Source organism: Xyrauchen texanus, chromosome 35 (assembly GCF_025860055.1).
Source record: "Xyrauchen texanus isolate HMW12.3.18 chromosome 35, RBS_HiC_50CHRs, whole genome shotgun sequence".
In the NCBI taxonomy this organism is placed as follows: Eukaryota; Metazoa; Chordata; class Actinopteri; order Cypriniformes; family Catostomidae; genus Xyrauchen; species Xyrauchen texanus.
Window position 1 is genome coordinate 19,391,516 of NC_068310.1, and position 24,608 is coordinate 19,416,123.

At 42.6% G+C, this 24,608-nt stretch overlaps 1 pseudogene; it reads left to right on the forward strand.

The window, feature by feature from the left end:
- Positions 1-1,904: 1,904 nt before the first annotated feature.
- LOC127628558 (myosin-11-like) lies at positions 1,905-22,829 on the forward strand (annotated as a pseudogene).
- The last annotated feature ends 1,779 nt before the right edge of the window (positions 22,830-24,608 follow it).

Consider the following 24,608-nt stretch of genomic DNA (forward strand, 5'->3'; position numbering starts at 1 on the left):
GGTGAGTAATGACAGATTTTTTTATTTTTTTTTTAAGTAATCTGCCCTTTAACTACTAAAGACTTTAACTTAAGTCTTTGTTAAAGATATCTGCCAAGAAGAAGAAGAACAACAACAACAACACAAATGTAATTCAGCACATGCGGTTGCATAACTTCTTGCTGAGAAAAAGTGTCTGAAGTAGAGGACCATAATTAGGCTATATACTTCATTCTAAAAATCATTCTATCTGAATAAATCTAAAGGTAAGAATTGTAACCCCCATGAGATTTAGTTAAGATTGTTTTAAATGTTCAGATGTTTAAGTAAATTTGACACCAAGAGCCCCTCAAAAGCCCCCAGTAAACAAACATGAAAAGGTGAACATGGATGGAAATGTAGTTATAGATGGGTTATTCAAGTATATTTTGTGGAAAAAGTTTTAGCGCATCAAAATAAAGCTGATGGAAATGCAAATTATGTATATGTATATATTATGTACACAGAAACTGTGTCGATACTTAAAATGTCACGAAAACTGGTTTGGAAACACTTTTTGTCAACAAAATTGTCATTAACGCAAAAATATAGTGTCACATGACTGAATTTTCCCCAATCGTTAGCCTGTGTTAATCATGACGACAAGGTAATATGCTTGAAAGCCAATTTATTGTACGTGATTATGGATTGATCTTAATGGCATATAGATCCGATGCTGCAAACATGACACTTACAGGAGTGCCAACACAAATATCTCATATCATTCACATCGACAAGTACATGGAGAACAAATTAATGGCCACTGTTTGCGATTAATTTAATCGCAGTAGCCAGGGATGGATTACAGACTAGGTAAATAGGGACAGTGCCCAGGGGCCCTTGACTGCCCGGAGGGGGGCCCTAGGCTTTAAGGATGCGCGATCCAGTCCTCTTTATCTCAGATCACATTTGCTGAGCTTCTTCAGAAAATGTAAATAGCATTATGATGCTAAAATAAAGTTTAGTTGGTTATTAAAAGTTGCTGGACAAATATGCAGGACATAATGCAGTTGTGATGGCAAAGCTTTAGATTATGATTGTTCAAAATAGCATATTGAATATCAGAAATGTACCATACGTAAACACTGATATTACACTGCAACAATGTTTCTTTAATAGCTGTGCACACAGCATATACACATAGATGGATGGTCCATATACTAAGACCAAAAGTTCCCCCACTACTTGGTGCAGGTTGCCAGCTTGAACAGGGCCATGACGATTCGCTTTCAGGATGGAACCGGTGGCAACCTGCAATAGGCACAACATCAGGACCAATAGTATCCTATAGTCCTATAAGAAGGGGAACGGCTCCCTTTTGATTGCAATTCCTTGTCTTCTGATTGCTTTTATTTGTGAAATTAAAATAATCATAAGCTTACTAATTTCAATGAATTGTCTCAATACTCTCCCCATTTTACCAAAACTTTGGTGAATAAAAAAATAGGGATATCTGGGAGGAGAAAGGTAGGCTACACAATTAGCAATAAAAACACATTTCTGTATGGAAACAGCTTAAGGGCAGATTTCTTTTGCGATAAATCAAAACTTGTGCAACAAAGTGTTTTTTAGGCATGACGTCATCACGCACAACATTTGTATCAATAAAGGTAATTTGAATGGAAACAGGCAGAAGACGGCAGATTTCGCACAATTTGTGTCCGGTGTTACGGACTCGCGGACCCACGCACAACAGCACCGCTGCTGAAAAAAATCCTAGTGGAAACACAGGATGTTGTTGGCAGCTTGAGCAAGTTTTCTCAAACAATGCTTCTCGCTGTCAGTTTGACGTACTGTTAAAGAAGGCATCAGATCACCCAGGCCCCATTCATTTAAACTGTTAAAGCTTTCAGAAAAAAAAGGAAAGACATAAATGACTTTGGGTTTTTCCTACCAAGGAAGAAGAGCTGGATTTGATCACGCTCCGCATGCACAGAAACTGCCTTTTTCCTCAGGCTTAAGCAGAAGAACGTGAGTGTCACCTGTTGCGTTAGCTCCAGTGCATTGAGGGCTGCCTGACCGCAGCCACTGAAGACCTGCAAACTGTACTCAAACAGCAGGCCAGCGAGATGAGAGAGGTGAGCGAACGGATGGCAAACCGGGCATCCACCCTAAAGAATAGTTAATGACGGACTCCCTCATCAACATTTTAACATGACCACACTGTTACCTAACCAAAACAAATTCCTGCTATTGCATTTGTCATCGTTTATATGGGGTTATTTCAAGGTGGAAACTTATGTGGAGCATATACGAAACATGCTGGAGGAGCGGGAATCTCTAACAGCGGAGTGTGAACGCGTCAATTAACTAGCCTACTCTGCGAGCTCCCGCTACTGAAACACCAGCATGGTGTGTGTTTCATATTGCTTTTATCATATATTGGATTTGTCATAGTAAACGTTGTGCCTTGAGGTTGTCATTGGCTATGATCAGAATGGCATTCTACCATACCTCTCTTACTATTTCTGCAGTAAGAAAAAGTAAATTATTTGCAAAATCTGCAGATTTTTTGTAGGCATAGAATACTCGGTTGATCTAGCCTGATTTGCAAATTGTGCAGTATATCGCAGAGCTTATGGCATGGAACAATGTAACCAATGCAATGCGTTTGACTTCCTCTCCTCATAGTGATGAATGAACTGAAAGTTATATCAGCCGCAGTTTTTTCCCCATCTGTTTCTTGACTGATTTGATCAGACATTTTGAAGCTCAAAAAGCACATAAAGGCAGCTTAAAAGTTACCAATAAGACTATATTGGTTAAATCCATGTCTTCACAAGTGATATGATAGTTGTGGGTGAGAAACGTATCAATATTTAACTCTGCTACATTTTTTTGTGAAGTACACCCTTCACACACACTGTAGACTAATTTCAAACAATTGGTCTCATTAAAAAAAAAAAAAAGAAAATGAAAAAGATTCCAATTATTCATAAATTATGTTGTATGTGTTTATAATCGTATGATAAATATAATTATTATAAAAAAATAAAAAAAAGCTTTGTATGTATGTAATTTTGGTTCTGTTCTCTCTCTCACTTTGAAAAGTCTTATTTCATTCCACTAGATGGCAGCAAGCACTAGAAAAAATATTTTTGTCTCTATAACATTCAATCACAATTTACATATTTGAAATGTAGGTTGCGCTATAACGCATTTTATAGCTAGGTGTCATTATAAAGCTGAGATCCTCATCTTTGCTAAGATATATATAACATTTTAACATCAATAGTAGAAAACTTATTTTTATGATGATTTGTTTAGCATGCTTTTCCTGCTGGATGGCATATTTTGTTCTGTACATCTAGGATATAATATTAGATTATTCAGCCAATCAAGCTCACAGACAAGTAAAAAATTGCTAATTTTCAGACAATTGCTGAAAGTAAAAGCACAAATAAAGTTTGTAGCTAATTGGGGCTTATGGCAGCAATGATTGGTGCATAAAAAATACATTTTCATGACACATATTTCTTTTTGTGATTCTTTTGAAAATCTTTCGAACTATGGTATTAGGGGAACAAAATAAAAGAGCTTTCATTTGATATATGACTTGCCCATTTAAGTGCCATCTGAAAGACTTTTGTATTCATATAAATATTTCTACCCCATTACCTAATTTCCAACGCAAATGTTTTCAGGCCTTATTTTGATATTTTTTGTAACAAAAATGCAAAAGTGATGGTATTTTCTGAAAAGATCAGATTCTAAGCTTCCAAACGAAACCTCATATGTCTGACCTATGTATATGGGGACTTTAACATTTTAAGTGTAAACCTTTTCACAATACAGTTGTTATTGTGATAATTGTATGCTGTAATCAGTTTGCTTGTATATTCCATTTCAGACATAGCCCTTGTGTCTGGCAATTTCCCCCAAGTGAATACACTTGTAGTCCAGAATACAGTACTAAGGCGTTACGCTGAGTAAGGAGCTGGTGGAGATGCTGGAGCAGGAGGGTCTAGCAGAGTTCAGCCATAGCATTGCCAGTGAGCAGGTGGCCTATCTTCTAGTGGAGACAGTCACTCTACTGGAGAGACTGGAGGCTGCCAAGAGGAAGCTGGACTCTCAGACCCTCACAAGCAACCTCAGAGAGGTGCATCTACAGGTAGCTCAACTGGTATACTGTAGTTTCGATTCCCAGGGAGAGCACATACTGATAAAATGTATGTAAAATTTATACAAGTCGCTCTGGTTCAAAGCTTCTTCCATATGCATAAAATATAATGACAATAGTGGCAGTATAGGTTTTTTGTTGTTTAAATGTCTGAACTTTTTATAGCATAAAGCAGTGGTGGCATAGTAATTTTATAATAATGTGAATATCTTCCTTTTATGGAAATCAGGAGAAGCTAGATCATATTCGTCACATGTTGGAAGAGGAACTCAGGCAGCAAAAAGAAACATTGAAGGTGAGAAGATTATATAGTCTCATGACATGTGTTGAGGAAAAGTGAGTCATGGACTCTTTCTATTTTTGTTAAAGGGATAGTTTGCCCAAAAATTTAAACTCTGTCATTGTTTACTCACCCTGATGTCTTTCCACATGTCATTATGCAGAATGTTAGGGACTGCCTCAGTCACCATTCACTTTCATTGTATGGAAAATAGATGCAATGAAAGTGAATCAGGACTAAGGCTTTTAGTTCATAACATTCTGCCTTCATCTTTTGGGCACCCATAACAACTTTTTTGGTGTTCCACAGAAGAAAGTCAAATGGGTTTGAAAGGGTTCATTTTTGCTGTACTAAACGTTTTACATGATCAGCAGTATCCCATTTGTACACAAGTGTTTGTTGTACATCTCTCATGTATTTTACATAATCATTTCTCCTGATTCTTTGTCCCACCTTAAATGGACAGGAGTCATAAGTTCAAAGTTTTTTGTGTGCATTAAGAGCACATAACCTTGTTCCTGTATGTTCCTGTACCTGTCATTACTGTTCTGTCTCTTGATTGGTCTGATTGTCAAAAAAGGCATGACTCATGCAAAAGTGTAAAATATTGAGTTCTCTCACTCTCCACTGTCCTTGTAAGGAGGATCCTCATAAAGGGATAGTTTACTCAAAAATGAATATGATCTTGTCATTTATTCACCCTCATGCTATCCCAGAAGTGTATGACTTTCTTTCTTCTGCTGAACACATGTGGACGCCGTTACTGGAAGCCAGTGATTATAGTTTGTTATGTGTGAGTAAATTATGGGATTGTGACAAGGCAGAGGGCAGGGCCGTTTTGTGATTTTACACACCCGGCCCCTTATCAGGCTAATCAAGCCTACTAGAGGGATAAAGGCCGACTGTGGACGGTGGTTCGACAGAGAGAACTTTTACCGGCAGCTGTCTGCCCTATGTGTGTGTTTGTATCTTTTGGTTTTAGTTCTGTATTAAAAATATTATTTATATTGTCAAGCCGGTTCTCGCCTCCTCCTTTCCCTTAACCCGTGTTACACTGGTGCTGCAAACCTGAAACTGCATTTGCAACCCATTTTATGAGTATTTCTGAGTAAAAGTCATCGTTCCAACGTGCTTCAAGGCCACCACCATCGTCCCCATGCCAAAGAAGTCTTCAGTGTCCTGCCTCAATGACTACCGTCCCGTTGCACTCACACCCATCATCATGAAGTGCTTCGAGAGGCTCGTCATGAGGCACATTAAGACCCAGCTGCCCCCCTCACTAGACCCACTGCAGTTTGCGTATCGTCCAAATCGTTCAACAGACGACGCCATCGCCACCACCCTCCATCTGGCCCTCACCCACCTAGATAAAAAGGACGCATACGTTTGAATGCTGTTCATAGATTTCAGCTCAGCATTCAACACAATCATTCCCCAGCACCTGATTGGAAAGCTGAACCTGCTGGGCCTGGACACCTCCCTCTGCAACTGGATCCTGGACTTCCCTACTGGGAGACCTCAGTCAGTCCGGATCGGGAACAGCATCTCCACCACCACCACACTGAGCACTGGAGCCCCCCAAGGCTGTGTGCTCAGTCCACTGCTATTCACTCTGCTGACTCACGACTGAGCAGCAATGCACAGCTCGAATCACATCATCAAGTTCGCCGATAGCACGACCGTGGTGGGTCTCATCAGCAAGAATGACGAGTCAGCATACAGAGAGGAGGTGCAGCAGCTAACGGACTGGTGTAGAGCCAACAACCTGTCTTTGAATGTCGACAAAACAAAAGAGATGGTTGTTGACTTTAGGAGAGCACAGAGTGACCACTCTTCACTGAACATCGACGGCTCCTCTGTGGAGATCATCAAGAGCACCAAATTCCTTTTTGGTGTTCACCTGGCGGAGAACCTCACCTGGTCCCTCAACACCAGCTCTATTACCAAGAAAGCCCAGCAGCGTCTCTACTTTCTTCGAAGGCTGAGTAAAGCGCATCTCCCACCCCCCATCCTCACTACATTCTATAGGGGGACTATTGAGAGCATCCTGAGCAGCTACATCACTGCCTGGTTTGGGACTTGCACCGTTTCGGACTGCAAAGCCCTGCAGAGTATAGTGAGGACAGCTGAGAAGATCATCGGGGTCTCTCTTCCATCAAAGACATTTACAAAAAACACTGCATCCGCAAAGCAACCAGCATTGTGGATGATCCCACACACCCCTCTCACAAACACTTCACCCTCCTGCCATCTGGCAAGAGGTACCGAAGCATTCGGGCCCTCACAGCCAGACTGTGTAACAGCTTCTTCCCCCAATCCATCAGACTCCTCAATACTCAGAGACTGGTTTGACACACACACGTGTCCTGAGTTGCACTATAATTTTGTCATTTTATAACTGGCTGCTACCTCAATAACTGCTATGTCCATAGAACACCATCTCATAGTATGTTATGTTTACATTTTCTTTTTTAGAAACTGTCATCTTTTACACTACTGCGTACTGGTCGGTGCACTGTCTCTACTGTGTCTATTGTCCTGTTCATTGTTAGTAATTTATTGTACTGTCCCATACTTTTTGCACACGTTTGCACATGCACTTTATATAGGTATGTTATTTAGTCTGTGTAGTCTCATGTGGTTCTGGCTTTGTCCTATGTTGTTGTGGCAGCGGGGGCGTGGTCAAGCGCCCGTCCGGGAGAGAAAAGCGGTAAGGGCGCTCACACCTGAGCTAAAATGATGACTAACACCTGTCCCTAATTTCAGTAACATGAGGAGAGCGGCATAAAAGGGCAGCAGTGACAGAGCATGGGGGCGACAACCCGTCCAAGAAAAAACCCAGAACCAGAGACTGTAATAGAAAAATAAAAGCTTACCCCTTAAGCAGAGACTTGTTTCCGTCCCTTCCTTTGGGCGCGTGTCACATTGGTGCTGAAACCCGGGACATTTTTTTTTTTGGTTATGGAACAAGGTCGCCCCATAGAGTCCTCCCAGCTGGCGGAAATCCTCCAGTCCCTCGCCACTCTCCATCAAGGCCACCAACAATCCCTGCTTGAGCTCCGCCAGGATCAAGATCGGCGGTTCTTCGAGATCATGCGGGCTCAGGCAGAGGACCGACTTGCTATCCGGAGCCTCCTCAGCCAGGAGGCTGCGTCGGCCCCAGCCGCGACCCCGGACATTCGCGCTACGCTGCCCCCGCCCACGTTACAGAAGATGGGGGTAGCAGATGATCCTGAGGCCTTCCTCGACCTGTTTGAGAAGACGGCTGACATCTGGGGCTGGCCGCCCGAACAGTGGGCAGCCCGTCTAATTCCTCTCCTGTCCGGGGAAGCACAACTCGCGGCACAACAACTGCCGGCGACTAACCTCCTGGCTTACTCTGACCTAAAGAGGGCCATTCTGCAACGGGTTGGTCGGAGCCCGGAGGAGAATCGCCAGCTCTTCCGGAGCATGAAGCTTGAGAAGTCCGACCGCCCGTTTGCGTTTGCTCAACGGCTCCGGGACGCCTGTCGGCGGTGGCTGCTCGCGGGGGACCGCGACGTCGAGGGAGTCATCGATCAGGAGGTACTGGAGCAATTCGCGCAACGACTGCCCAGGAGAATGGCGGAATGGGTCCAGTGCCACCGCCCGGCGTCGCTGGAGGCAGCTGTCCAGCTCGCGGAGGACCACTTGGCGGCGATACCGAGGGCAGATGAGCCCTCCCCCTCTCTCTCTCTCTCCCCTTCCCCTGTGTCTTCCCCTGCCTCTCCCCCCCCCGCTCCCTCTCGCTCTGCTCTCTCCCCAGGGCCCGTTCCTGCCCCCCGCAGGCGTGGAGGATACACCAGGCCAGCTTCCCTGGATCCAGTAAGGTAAGGATCCAGGGGGGTACATACCAAGCATTGATGGATACCGGCTGTAATCAGACCACCATCCACCAACGCTTGGTTCGACCCGGGGCTTTGGGCACAGCTAAACGGGTGAGGGTGAGGTGTGTGCATGGGGATATTCACAAGTACCCCTTGGTGACTTTAGCGATCAAATTCCGGGGAGCACAACATAGTGTGGAGGCAGCGGTTAGTTCCCGCCTCACCCATCCCCTAATCTTGGGTACTGATTGGCCGAATTTTAGAAGTGTATTAGAGGGAGTTTGTGCGGATGGGTCCTGCATGAAAGTGAAGAGGTGTGTGATGCTTTGGCGGGGGAGGCGGAGCCGGGGCCGTCCTCGGCTGCTCCGAGTGACGAGGGAAGGGGCGAGGGGGTCACCCCTCCTCTTAGGGAGTTCTCTGAGGGGGACTTTCCCTTGGAGCAGTCGCGGGATGAAACCCTTAAGCACGCTTTTGACCAAGTGAGAGTAATCGATGGTCAACAACTCCGGCCGGGTATCGCCATCTCATATCCGTATTTTTCAGTTATTAAAGATCGGTTGTACAGAGTGACGCAGGACGCTCAAACAAAGGAGGAGCTGACACAATTGTTGATTCCACGGAGCCGCCGGAAATGGTTTTCCAGGCGGCTCACTATAATCCTATGGCCGGTCACCTAGGGGAACGGAAAACACTTTTTCGTCTAATAGCCCGTTTCTATTGGCCGGGCATTGGCGGCGACGTCCGCAGGTGGTGTGCGGCGTGCCGTGAATGTCAGCTGGTAAACCCACCGGCCACCCCAAAAGCGCCTTTGCGCCCCCTTCCATTGATCGAGGTTCCCTTCGAGAGAATTGGAATGGACCTCGTCAGGCCATTAGAACGTACGTCACGCGGACATCGCTTTGTGTTAGTCCTGGTGGATTACGCAACGCGGTATCCGGAAGCAGTGCCTCTGAGCAACATCTCAGCACGTAGTGTTGCCGGGGCACTCTTCAAGATAATCTCCCGGGTGGGGGTTCCGAAAGAAATCCTCACCGACCAAGGCACTACTTTTATGTCACGAACACTTCGCGAACTTTACGAACTATTGGGCATTAAGTCGATTCGCACTAGCGTGTACCATCCGCAGACGGATGGACTGGTGGAACGATTTAATAAAACACTCAAAAATATGATTCGTAAATTTGTGCACGAAGACGCTAGGAATTGGGATAAGTGGCTGGACCCCCTGTTATTCGCAGTACGAGAGGTTCCGCAAGCCTCCACGGGATTTTCCCCGTTTGAGCTGCTGTACGGGCGACGCCCACGCGGGGTCCTCGACGTCATCCGTGAAGTTTGGGAGGAGGGACCTTCTAATGCTAAAAATGAAATTCAATACGTTCTTGATCTTCAAGCAAAACTCCACACACTGGGGCAATTAACACAGGAGAATTTGCTCCGGGCTCAAGAACGCCAGCGCCGGCTGTATGACAGGGATGCTCAGCTACGAGAATTTGCACCGGGAGATAAAGTACTTGTACTACTCCCAACATCGAGCTCGAAATTACTCGCCAAGTGGCAAGGACCCTTTGTGGTCACACGACGAGTTGGGGATCTCGATTATGAGGTTAAACGTACCGATAGAGGGGGCGCGCATCAAATATATCACCTCAACCTCCTGAAATTGTGGAGGGAAGAGGCAGCCTCGGTGACGTTGGCAACGGTAGTTCCGGAGAGGGCGGAGCTCGGTCCGGAGGTAAACAAAGCCCGCAATCCTAACGCCCCGGTTCCTTGTGGAGACCACCTCTCCCCACGCCAACTCACAGAGGTTTCCGAACTACAAAAGGAGTTTGCAGACGTGTTCTCTCCCCTACCGGGCCGCACAGACATCATACAACACCACATCGAGACCGAGCCGGGCGTAGTGGTACGTTGCCGCCCCTATCGCTTGCCCGAACACAAAAAGAAAATAGTTCGGGAAGAATTGGACGCGATGCTTGACATGGGAGTAATAGAAGAATCTCACAGCGATTGGTCCAGCCCGGTCGTCCTTGTTCCCAAGAGCGACGGGTCTGTACATTTCTGTGTGGATTATAGAAAAGTCAACGCGGTGTCTAAATTTGACGCATACCCAATGCCCCGTGTTGATGAACTGCTCGATCGGTTAGGTACTGCTCGGTTTTATTCGACCTTGGATCTAACGAAGGGATATTGGCAGATCCCCTTGACACCAATATCCCGTGAAAAAACGGCCTTCACCACGCCGTTCGGATTACACCAATTCGTGACGCTTCCTTTCGGTTTGTTCGGGGCACCAGCCACGTTTCAGCGCCTCATGGATAGGATCCTCAGACCGCATACTGCTTACGCCGCTGCCTATCTAGATGATATCATCATTTATAGCAATGATTGGCAGCGGCACTTACAAGATTTGAGGGCCGTCCTGAGATCGCTGCGGCGGGCGGGGCTCACGGCAAACCCGAAAAAGTGCGCGGTTGGGCGTGTGGAGGTACGGTATCTGGGGTTCCACTTGGGTCATGGCCAGGTGCGTCCCCAAATTGACAAGACCGCGGCGATTGCGACTTGCCCTAGACCCAAGACCAAAAAGGGGGTGAGGCAGTTCCTGGGGCTGGCTGGCTATTACAGACGGTTTGTACCTAATTATTCGGATGTCACCAGCCCGCTGACTGACCTTACTAAAAAGGGGGCTCCAGATCCGGTCCAATGGTCGGAGCAGTGCCAACAGGCGTTTACACAGATTAAAGCTGCACTTTGTGGGGGGCCGCTTTTGCATGCACCTGACTTCTCTCTCCCTTTTGTTTTGCAGACGGACGCTTCAGACAGAGGGTTGGGGGCCGTACTCTCGCAGGTGGTGGAGGGGAGGAGCCCGGTGCTGTACATTAGCCGGAAGCTCTCCTTGAGGGAGACTAAGTACAGCACCGTAGAGAAGGAATGTCTGGCCATCAAGTGGGCGGTCCTCACCCTCCGATACTACCTGCTGGGGCGGGCCTTCACCCTCTGCTCGGATCATGCCCCACTGCAGTGGCTCCACCGCATGAAAGATACTAACGCCCGGATCACCCGTTGGTATCTGGCCCTCCAGCCTTTTAAGTTCAAGGTGGTCCACAGACCGGGGGTGCAGATGGCTGCCGCTGACTTCCTCTCCAGAAATGGGGGGGAGTGGTAGGCAGGCCGGATGACGCCCCGACCTGAGTCGGGCGGTGGGGGTATGTGGCAGCGGGGGCGTGGTCAAGCGCCCGTCCGGGAGAGAAAAGCGGTAAGGGCGCTCACACCTGAGCTAAAATGATGACTAACACCTGTCTCTAATTTCAGTAACATGAGGAGAGCGGCATAAAAGGGCAGCAGTGACGGAGCATGGGGGCGACAACCCGTCCAAGAAAAAACCCAGAACCAGAGACTGTAATAGAAAAATAAAAGCTTACCCCTTAAGCAGAGACTTGTTTCCGTCCCTTCCTTTGGGCGCGTGTCACAGTTGTTTTATGTAGTACCATGGTTCTGGAGGAACATTGTCTCGTTTCGCTGTGTACTTTACTAACTGTTTATGGTTGAAACGACAATAAAAACCACTTGACTTGACTTGACTAAAAGGGTATATTCAATGAGGAAATAAATGCAAAAAACAAATGTAGGACAGGACTTTTTATCCAACATAATTTATAAAATAATGATATATAATAATAAAAGTTGGTGTTCTGTTGCAGAATAGTCAGACCTTATTGCAGGTTTCAACAAAACTATGCTATTTGTAAATAGCTATTTGGCAACTGGTTGCCTTTATCCAATAGTGGGCACAGCCTTTGTGACATCAGGGAAAAAATAAGTGTTTGCAGAGATGGATCAAGTTATTACATTTCAATCAAAGATTACAATACAAATACAAGCCTTTTTTTTCTTTGTGTGGTCAATTTTACTTTCATGTTGACTTTAATGCAGAGAGAATGTGTTTTGGTACTACATCCAAATGTTTGGCAGATATGGTGGAGCTGCAGAAGACAAAGGAATGCAATCAGGGAAAAATATTGTATTTATTCGAAAGGATTGTTTTTAGTATCGTAGAAAAGTACATTATCCTACACTATATGTATGACAGCAAAGTATCCTTATTTATTTCTTGGTAGCTTTATTTGCAAATGCAGAAAATAATAGTTTTTTTTTAACAGTTTTTGCTTTGTTTGGTGTACAACAGGTTGAACAAACTAAGATGCACTTGAATCAAGGAATCAAAGTGACATTTGAGCAAAATTAAATACACTCTTCACAGGGAGTCAACAGTGTTGAATTTTAAAGTTGCTTTGTGATCTGAGGTGTCTTATGCTTGGAATGCATTAAGTATTACACTTTTATAGTCATTTATTTAAGGGTTTAGTTTGCATATATTGTATGACGCATATATTAATTTAATGTTTATTTTCCTCTGAAAGGGCTTTTGACATTCTTTTTGTCAGTGTGTTGGGAATAATGTCAGTCCTTATCAGTGACTAACAGAAGAGGAAAAGATACTCCACAAAAGGTAAAGCCTTGCACTTATTTGATTTATGTTGCTACTAAATCAGTATGCTGATGTGGCAACTGTGTGTTGGCAGGTGTCATAGGGAGTCTGAAGATAAATACAGCCGCCTGCAAGAACTGGAGAGGAGGTTTCAGAAGCAACAGCAGGAGCATGAGGAGCTGGTGGAGAGGAATGAGGAGCTGGAGGCGCTGCTGGGGGAGGTGCAGATAAAGAGGAGCAGGAGCGTCACAAGTGTGAGGTGGAGGGCTTGCAGGAAAATGTGAGATGTTTTCATAATGCTTGTTTGATCACTGTCATGTCATCCACCTTGGGCTAATGTTTAAAAAAATAACCACCTCTTCTTTATCCTAGATGAAAAGTATTGAGGAAGAGTTGAATAAGAGAAACATTTAGAAAACTGTGAAGAAAGATGAAGATTGGTTTAGAGAGACTGACTCTGTGGCAAAGAAAAAAAACAACAACTTCCTTGCAGTGTGTGTGGTTGCAAAAATGTTATCTGTTTTCATTGTCTTTTACTCTAAAGCTCAAAAAAGTGCTCAAGAGAGACCCAAGTTCCTTGAGGATCGTCTTGCTGAGGATAAAGGTTGGAGGAAACAGTTTGAGGTGGACTTATCTGTATCCAAGTCTGCTCTCAAAAAGGAGAAAGAGGTACACACATTCACATCGCATATCATCATTGTGACATTTCTGATGATTGAATATTGAATCAGTAAGTCATGCATTATTCATATTGCATTATGCAGTCATTAAGTATAATAATAATAAAGTGATATGAGACCATGAACTGAAGATGTAAAGTAAATGTAAAATGTAGAGCCTTAATGCTGCATGGCCATTTTGTGAACGGGTCATGCAAAGAGACCACGGGGAGCTGAAGAGGTTACGTGTTGAGGTTCAGAGATGGGAGGCAGAATGTCAACAAGGAAAGACATTTAACAAGAACCTCACACAGCTTAAAGGAGAAAAGGGAATTTTGAAAGAAAATGTAATGAAAATTGAATGATGTCATGTATAGTAATTATAGTGTTCACAGTGTTTTGTTTTTAATGATGGGATGCTCTCAGATACTTACTGTTGCCTGCAAAATACCTGCTAAAGTTATTTTTGCCACTATGCAGGTGGCCCAGTTGGAGCGTGCTCAGACACGACTCCAGGATAACCTGACACTTCAGACAGAGAACAGTCAGGCTGAAGAGGACCAGAGAGAGCAGGGGGCAGATGGCAGAGCTTAAGACAGTGGTGGAAAAGGTAAGAACAGAATTGACAAGACTGGAGAAGGAACACAGCACTCTAAGGTGCAATACTCTGCAAATACATAACTTTTTCCTGGATTTTTATTTTTTTTGTATAATGTTTTCAAGAGGCACACTTCTGCTTTTTTTTTTAAAAAGCATTTTCTTACTATTTATAACATTAGTCCAGGTTTCTTGCACATAAAAACATTTTAATTTTGTATTACCAGACCAATTTCTCTCTGACTCTTAGAACTAACTGCTATTTTAGCTATTAACCCTTAATTTCCTGAGACCAGAGCAAGACTGCTGTGTGCATTTTACATATCCCTTTTTGATTTGTAACTAGTAGCCCCTAATAAACTAAACTAAAATAAATCTAAATTGTAAGAAGAATAAATTGTTTTCCCCAAAAAATGTCCTCATATGAAGACGACAACTAAGTTGTGAAATATTAAATAATACAAAGCTATAGAAAGTCAGATATTTTCAAATTGTTTATGTTTCCAGGAGTGTTAGTTATTCATGTTTTTGAGACGTTTCAGACATTACAGCTGATGTTCTGTAAAGCTGCTTTGGAATAATGTGTATTGAGAAAAGCTCAAATAATAATAAATAAACTAAAACTATAGAAATAAAAATGATTTGATTTGACTTTTGTGTTACAAAATTTGTTCATCTTTGGCAACAAAATCTCAATGTTTTCTCTTTGCACTGTCTGTCTGCACTGGTCTCAAACAGTTCGAAATGCGCATTATTTCCATCTTAACTCCATATAAAGCCTCTGAAAGCAACATTTTCCAGCTTTTGTATGCACTTATTCGTTCTCAATGGTGATAACGCACAATAAAGATGGGATATCTAAGGGGAAAATAGCCCTTTAGTCCTCATCAACTGTTTAACAGCATGCCATTTCACGATATATCTATGACATTTTCAAAATGGCATTTTGAATGAAACTAGAGACTCTAGTCTTTTTACTTAAACAGGTTTTAATGTAAAACATAGTGTTTTTTTTTATTTATTTTACCAGATTTATTTTTGTTGCCGTTTCTTCCAAAGACAAACTCCACTGAGATCGGCGCCATGTTCTTTTGTCACATGACTTGGCGTGTCAAATGTTTAACTCTTTCATGACAGCCCAGACTGTCCTGAACAGAGTCCGTTGGTTTAAATTAAATTAAATTAAATAATAGCAAAGAAAAAACATAATGTATGTGCATCAGAATGCAGGGTGGCACAATGTTAAAAACTTCAGTAAAACTTTACAATACGTTTCAAATTGTAATAAGGTTCTATTTGTAATCATTTATAAAAATGCAATTGTTCATGGCAAGTTCATGTTAGTTCATGATGTATTTGTATGTTGAAATTAACATGAACCAAGACTGATAAGTGCTGAACATTTTTTGTTCATTGTTAGTTCATGTTAACTAATGTTAAAAAATACTTGCATTAAGCGTTACCAAGAATTCTATATATACAGTACATGCCTTCTTTAATGATTGGCTAACTTCTTTGCATGTGAAATAAGTAGCACTGCTTGCTAATGGGTTACAGGTTTGCTGTCAGTTCTAATATAGTTCATACTGCCCCATTCTTCAATTGCAGCAAAGTGAATATTGATTCTTGCGAAATCTTTTGTACTCTACAGAAAGCATGTTTTAACATCTTTTGTGTTTGGGATGAGTTGATGGAGAAGGGTGGGCATGTGATGGAGCTGCAGAGGGAGCTCTGTGAGAGAGCCCATGAGAGGCTTCAGACTGACGGTGAGAAGGAGAGACTCAGTCTGGAGCTCCTGCATGTGAAGCAGCAGCTACAGTTTGCTAGAGAGCAGATAACCAGACCATCACATGGTCACACGGCCAACAATAAACCTTCTGCAGGGGGTGAGGGGCTTTGTCAGGTAAGAAACAAATCTGGACTTGGGATTGTTGTTTATGTTTTACTGTCTGATAAAATACTTAGGTTGTTGTAGTCTTGTGTTTAAAGACCAGAGCTCCCACGGCTATGGAAAACATGGAGATATCAAGGAACTGTTTATAAAATTGTGAAATGTGAATAGTTGGTCTGGAAAAATCATCTACATATGCAAAAAAAAAAAAATAGAAAGTAAAGTTGTACATTTTCATAGTTTTGCCTGCTCTAAAATATTTAATTAGCTAGAAACCAGCCACAAAGGGCTATCCATTACCAACCACCATTCTGCCCTTTTTTTGTTGTACTTTGAATGTTTCCTTGAAAAACTTTTACCTGACTTTAAGCTTATGTGTGGTGAGGTTGGTCTGTTAGATTAAGTTATGTGTAAACTGTTTAGTGTTCTGTGCTGCTTCTTCAGCTGGCCTGTGTAAAGTTATAGATGAGAAATCTGCACTCCACCCTGGAGGAGGAGAAACAGCTGGCCAGCCAACACCAGCTTGCCCTGCCGGCCCAGATCAGTGAAGCTCAAGCCTGGGCTAAGGTCAGCCCTGTTCACCAATTTTCACACACATGCACAACATAACTGACATAATTTAAGTTGATATCCAATGAAAAAAACATGTAACTGGGGTTAGAAAATAATAGCAGACCTTTAACATCCACTGATGTATTGGAATGTAAAGGCCCCAGACTGGCTTCTGCAGCAAAAGGGAGAGGAGAGAAAACAGCTGAGGCAGGACCTGCACAGAATCCAGCACCCTTTCACCTCTGCTGAGTGTGAACTGCACTATGAGAGAGAGAAAAATCTAGACCTTAAGAGACACAATGCACTTCTAGAACAAGAGAAGATCAAGGTAAAACATATGCAAAGAAAGAAAACAATTAAATAGCCCAAGAAAATATTCAGGATACATGGCAATAATTCTTAGTAGGGATTGGTAGGATGTCAGCCAACTGACAAGTTATTTAAGGAATAGTTTAGGGCTGAAACGATTAGTCATTCTTATCGAATTGTCGAAATTTTTTGTTTTCGAATAGCCGTTTGATCTCATTTACATGAGATAGTAACATGAGATCACATTAAACTCTAATGATGACATGCGAGAGCAGCACTGCAGCTCGTGCCTGACTTATGAGAGGAAGAATTACACCGCTCACAGTCCAGATGCACTCTAAACTTTCCAAACAGCTTCAGGTGATGTAGATCGCAAAGTATGAGGGAATTATAGTGCAAAAATAAAAAAACAAGTCAATACAGAAGCACACTCATTGTGGAATAAGTGGAGCTGGAGCTGCCGCTCCGCTGAAGCAAAACTTGCGTGTCAAGCGTCTTTAAAGGAAAAACCCTGGCGTTACATCTTTAATGCAATTATATTTAATGCATTATAGCTTTATTCAGGTTCAAATAATATGGAAGCAGATTATGTAAATAACTACGAACTCCAAAACTGGGATTTCTCTTTGCGGTCAGTGCCTCTTTTATGACTTGCGAGAATGTCCTGATTTAAGGGGGAGTGATTGAAACTGCTCCCGGCTGATGCACACTCTGTCGTGGGGACGCTCGTCCATCGAGCGGGCACGCTTAATGCAGCTAGATTATAACATATCATAATCATAATATATGTCACTGTGTATTTCTTATCATGAATACAACTGGCAAAATTTAGCTTTATTAATAAAGAGTTTTTCTTTTTTGTGAGGTAAAGATGGATTGAAGTGAACAGAAAAGTGAGAGAGGTAGTGTTCGCCCCATTATACACTGCAACAAAATACATTTTTGATTTGTTTTTGTTTTGGCTTGTTTTCCATATTAAATATCTAAAATTTACAACAACGCACATTTAAAATTTTTTTTTCAAAAAATTGTTATCTGAGAATGTTGAATATAATATAAAAAAAACAAATATTTGGGGCGTGGGTAGTTCAGCAAGTAATGATACTGACTACCACCCATGGAGTTGTGAGTTTGAATCCAGGGCATGTTGAGTGACTCCAGCCAGGTCTCCTAAGCAACCAAATTTAATAGGTTACTAGGGATAGTAGAGTCACATGGGATCACCTACTGATGGTCATTATAATGTGGTTCTCTCACTCAGTGGGGCGTGTTGTGCGTAGATGCCGCGGAGAATAGCCTGATGCCTCCACACGCACTATGTCTCCTCGGTAACATGCTCAACAAGTCACATGAAAAGATGCGCGAATTGACCATCTGAGACGAGAAGGCAACTGAGATTCGCCCTCCGCCACCCTGATTGACTTAGACAAGGACTAAGAGAGCATTGGGAATTGGGCATTACAAATTGGGGAGAGAAAAAAAGACACTTACGTGCTAAAGCTGACACCCCGGACAAGACCGCTGACCAGGGAGCAGATATGGCTAGTGAAGTGTGGGAAATTCGATGAGAATTGTTGAACTTTTCGGCAATGCTGACGAAGATCGTTGCTGACTTGGAGGATCTTGCTGTAATATGTTGATTACTGCCATGGAGACAAAGTTCACTGAGGTTGTCACAAGAGTGGGGGACGTCAAGAAACTGATTATCTGCAGTCATCGGAGAGGGAATTAGCTGCTAATCTGCTAGCGACCAAGGCGGATTTGGAGCACGTCTGGGAGAAGCTGGAGGATATGAAGAATCGTAGTCGGCGAAATAACGTCCATATTGTTGGAATTCCTGAAGGAGCAGAGGGTCCGAATATGGTGGAATTCCTGGATTGGCTCTTTCCGAGTCTGCTCGACATAACAGGCCATAAGCTGTAAATAGAGTGAGCTCACAGGGTTCGGCTTGGCGATCCGCTGAGGGAGACAGGCCCTGATCAATTATGGCCAAATTTCTGAGATCATCCAATAAAGATCTCGTGCTATGCGAGGCGGGGGGGGGGGGGGGGTTGGGGGGTAAAGGAAGGATTTTTTGGAACAACCACAGCATTTTCTTGTTCCCAGACTTTGCAAATTTGACAAGAGAGAAACGTGATCGATTCAAGGAATGCAAGAATCTCTTACATCAATAGAAGGTCGCTTTTGTACTGATGTTCCCGTCTAAATTGAGAATAGATGCTATGGATGGCCGTAAAACATTCACATGCCCACAGCAAGCGATGTCCTTCATAAAGTCAATGGACTGAGTAAGGTATTTTTTGGTACTCACATTGCAGCCAAGTAGGCGTGACTCACTGAATATTTACTTGACTGTTCGAGGAACTGAGCACCTTTTTGTTTCTTTTTGGGCTGGATCTGCCTATTGACTGGAGTTTGTTGTATAGATCTGTATTTTTATAGAATGTCAATTGTTAATATGAGTGGATTGTCTCTCGTCACGTGGAATGTGAATGGTTGGGACACCCCATAAAAAGAAGGAAGCTTATTTATCTTAAGCGTAAGAAATTTGATGTAGTGTTTCCTCAAGAAACGCATCTTTCCCCACAGGAAGCTGAAAGATTTGGGAAGATATGGGGTGGACAGTTTTTCTTTAGTGCTGGCTCAAGTAAGAGCAGGGGAGTCATTACACTAAGTAAACATCTACAATTCAAATGTCTCAAACAAATTAAAGATAAATTAGGAAGAGTCATTATTGTTTTAGCTGACATTCAGTGGCAAAGTCTTATTTTGGCTAATATTTACACACCTAACCTTGGAACAGGACTTTTTTATAGATCTTGAAGGGATGTTGCAAGCCGCTGGCACCCCTCATGATATAATCTTGGCACAAGACTTTAATCTTTTGATGGACTCAGTCCTTGATCATAGTGAAGCAAAAGTGGGCATGCCCCCAAGAGCAACATTGACACTTCACAGGATGAGTAAAAATCTTGGTCTTACAGATATTTGGAGACTTTTGAACCCATCTGGTAGGTATTTGGATATTTGGAGACTTTCATCAGTCCATAAGATTTATTCTTGAATAGATTTTTTTTTTTTTTTTAATATCTAAGTACTTAATTTCATCTGTTGATTGCTCAATTGGAAACATCTTAGTCTCAGATCATGCCCTGGTGAGTTTAGAGGTGTTGCCACATACAGAGAAAATCAAATCATATGTATCGTTGGCGCAAATGTATAACTTTTGCAAAATCCTGAATTTCAACACGTTAATGGCTGAATTCAGTGTACAGCTTTGGCCAAAAGTATTGGCAGTGACATAAATTTTGTGTTTTGCAAAGTTTGCTGCTTCAGTATTTGTAGATTTATTTTTTCACATGTTTCTATGGTATACTGGAAAACAATGATAAGCATTTAATGAGTTTAAAAGATATTCATAACCTCAGCAATTCGCTCTGGCATGCTGGATATCAGCTTCTGGGCCAAATCCTGACTATGAAATCTAATTTAAAGTGCCACCACTGACCCAGGTACATCAGTGATTACACCATACATGGACAATACAGTGGATAGAAGAAACTTATTTATGCAAATGCACATTTCTCCAAACTAAGTGTTGTTGTATAACCAGCAGGAGACCACTGATGTGTGAAGTGATTTTGATGACTACACTATGCAAGAATGAACTTACCTAATATTTCTGTAGTATCGCTTTTCGGTGTTGCACTTTGTAGACGGTCCCTGCACACTCGTCTCACAGCCCGTGCTTCTCACAGCTGTTTCTGATGATCTGGCTGAGCGGTTGAGACCGGTCCGCATGTAAATACACGTCTGTGCTGATCTATCCATTGAGCACTTGGAGACCAATAATATTTGTCCAGCTCGGAGGACGGCTAGTTTAGATGAAAATTGGGTTGTAGCTCGTTGTCTAGCTTTCTACGTTTCGCGTGTGAGTTATTGATCCGGGAAGTTCGAATCTGTGAATATATTAGTGATGTGCGGATCGATACTAAAGTATCGATATTTACGATCCCAACGTCTCCTGCTCTAGTATCGATTCTCATGTAAAAGATCAATATTTAAACTCAGTAATTTGGAGTGAGTGTTTATGTTATCATAAGTAACTTGCTGTCAGCAGAAAAGTCTAATTATATCCGGTTAGGGGAAGGAACTACTTCTCCTTCCGCCGGTCGGTCAGTGGTGTGTGCACTGCGGCTCTGTGACTATGCGGCTCTGTGACCACAGAGTGACTATGGCTGACCGCAAAAGGAGTCATGTCTGGCTGTATTTTAGCTGTACAGACAGCAGTGACGCTATGTGTGATGTGTGTGGAAAGACAGTGAAATACAGTGGTAACACTACAAACCTCGCTAAACATTTGAGGTTAAATCATAAGAGTGAATATGATGATATAATTAAGCGGCGGTCTGAGGAGGAGATCCAGGGTGAGAAGACGCAAGGTGCTAGGGCAAGACAGACTTCAATCAGTGAGTCATTTGGCCGCAGCGGCAGAAGTTATCCAGGTACAGAGAGATAGCGTGATAGTCACATTATCACTGACTGTGGGAAAGTTATTCACGTCTGTTAAGGCTTTAGTTTTTTAATGTTAAACAGTTCCCCGGAATCCCAGCATTTTTACAACAAGCTAACAGAAAGCAGTTTGTTCAAATAGAAAATACTAGTGAAACATGAAGCTATCCTAATGAAATAAATGCAACAATGAGTAGCTTTCCCGAGATCAGTGCTAAGAGTGTATTGAGAGAGGCTGCATATAGCCCATATTTAAAACTAATAGAATTTTTAGAGGGATCTCTTTCATCCCCCTGGCCAGCATACTGTACAACAACTCATGGCAGGGAGGACAATAGACAAAATAACAATTTCTACCTCCTTCTGTACTCTTTACTTCCATCTACACTCCATTTGCACTGCTTACTGTGACTAAACCTATATTAAAAATCAAATTAACTTATAACATAGTAATGTATGTATGTTTCATATGTTACTGGATACTTAGATCTATCTATCTATCTATCTTTAGCATACAGTGCACTGCAGTGCAGTGTGGCTCCATCAGTCAGTTTGCCCTGTGTATCTGTGTTGTTTGTAGATGATTCTCCAAGAGCAGCAGCACTCACAAGGAGCCTGGGAGAGATGATTGTGAGGGACCTCCAGCCTATGTCTGTAGTAGAAGATGAGGGATTCCAGGCATTTGTAAAAGCTCTTGACCCAAGATACAATCTCCCTAGCAGAAAGAAAATGACTGAAGCATATCTTGTTAATATGTTTGATGAGTGCAAAGACAAAGTAAGAGCAACTTTGCAAAATGCTCCAAGTGTTGTACTTACCACTGATATGTGGACTTCAGTGTCCACAGAGGCGCATTTGACTGTCACATGTCATGTAATTGAGAATTGGCAAACTAAAGATTTTGTTTTGGAAACGGCGATTTTCCATGGACAGCATACTGCTGATAATATCAGCTCAGAACTTAAACGAATAACAGATGAATGGGGCCTAACTGATAAGGTGATGGCAGTTGTGACAGACAACGGGGCAAATGTGGTGGCTGCAGTACACAAGGCTGGGTGGAGGCATTATCCTTGTTTTGCCCACACTCTGAATTTAGTTGTAAAGGACAGTCTAAAAGCTGTCCCTGAAGTGGTGCAGATCCTGGGAAAATGCAGCGCAATTGTGTCATTTTTTCATCATAGCACTAAGGCCACAGAGAAGCTTAGGGCTGTTCAACAGCAGATGCAAATAGCAGAACATAAGTTGATCCAGTCTGTAGAAACCCGCTGGAATTCAGTTTTCTACATGCTGGACAGGCTGCATGAACAACATGAAGCTGTGACCGCAGTCCTCTGTCTTCTAGGCAGGAGTGAATTGTGCATTAATGTGGGAGAATTATCACTCATCACTCAAACTGTTGATGCACTGAGGCCCTTTGAGGAAATGACAAGGGAGGTATCATCAGAAAAATATGTTTCAGTCTCCAAAGTGATTCCACTCGTGTCTCTTCTCCAAAGAGCCTGTAAGCATCAGGGCAGCTCCGTTGCCACACAGCTGGCACAGCAATGCCAGCGTTGATTTGCAGGCATTGAGACCAGTCACTCTCTAGCTGCTAGTACATTTCTGGATGCTAGGTTTAAACACCTTGGATTTCAGGACAAAAACAATGTTGAGGGAATGAAAAAACGACTTTCCTCTGAGCTGAAGGAAGTCTACCAGACAGTAGAGTCCACTCCCACTCCAACTCCAAGCTCTGCATTGGCACCTACTTCTAGCCCTGCCTCAGTGCCTAGCTCCCAGAGTCCTGAACTTGCCTCAGACTCAGCTGCAACAAAAGTAGGGTTATGGGCAGATTTTGACACGCAAGTTGCGTCTTCACAACATCACCGGTCAGCTACCACAGACACAGTAATAATTGAAATGCGTCGTTACTCAGAGGAAAAACTGATTCCCAGAGACAAGGAGGATCCACTTGTTTGGTGGCAAGAGCATCATCAAACTTTCCCAGGCTTAAGCAAACTTGCTGTAAAGTACTTGGGAATTGTTGCTACTTCTGTACCTGCAGAGCGGATGTTTTCAAAGGCAGGGGAGGTAGTGAGCAAAAAACGGAACAGACTCAAGGGGAAAACTGTAAACATGCTCTTATTCCTAAACAAAAACCTGTGAATAAGGACAGTTTTCAGAACAGGCTCAGGTTTAACATTTTCAAGGGAGCCTAATTTACTTTTTTGTAAACTTTGTTTTGTAAAAAAAAAAAATTGAGGTAGGCTACTGATTTTCAAGGGTGCCTGATTTACATGTGTTGTAAAGAACAGCATTTATTTTGTGACAAGGTTAAGAGACACATTTTTTTTTAGTTGTGTGTAATTTTCAACCTGTTTCAAGTCTCTGAGATTTTCTTTATAATTAAATAATATGAGAGCAGTTTATTGTCTTGTCATTATGCAGCTATAATTTGGAATTGGTAAGCCTACAGCCTACTTTTTTACTTTACTTAAAAAGTTGTCACATCACACTACAAATAAAATACGTAAAAAGTATTGGTGTTGGTATCGGTATCGGCAATACCAGCCTTGGTATTACTTGGTATCGGATCGAATAGGAATTAAGTGGTATCGCACATCACTAGAATATATTTCCAACTTTATCGAACTTAGGGGTGGAATAATAGGTTTCAAAACAGTGTTTATATATATATATATGGCCTACACACACACACACATTTACAACATTCTTTTATATGTCCGTACTAAAATAAAATATTTGATGCCATGAGTGTGCCTTCATTTACTATTACAATAAAAGCAATAAAAACCACTTGACACTTGACTTGACTATTATTTTGAATGGCCATGGAAAATTATGCAATGTTATAACAATCTTACCTGGTAGCAAAAAGTAGTCAGTTAATTTACCTGATGAACTTTTACCTTTAGCTGACCCTTTATGCTTCGCAGAGCTAATGTGTTTTTCTAAATCACTTACACCTTTTTAGCAACTGACACATAAGTGCCAGCTTTACATGTCATACATTCTTCTTCCCACGGATCACGACCTGGACGAAAGCATGGGAATTTTTTGTGCAAATCTTCTGTAAATGTTTGTGATGGTTTTTGACCAATAGTTGCTGCAAGCCTCTTATAATCGAGCAGTTGGTGTGAGAGAAGGCGGGACTTACAAAAAGGCTTTAAAGCAATTAAAATATGCGCGCGCGTACGATGAAGTATTAGACCAGATGCACATCATAATGCAACTAAAGCCGAATCCCGGACATTTTCGCAAATGTAGAAATCCCGGCCGGACGCTTTATTAAGGTCCGAAAAAGAGGACGTATCACCCTATAGGCAGGGCCCAACC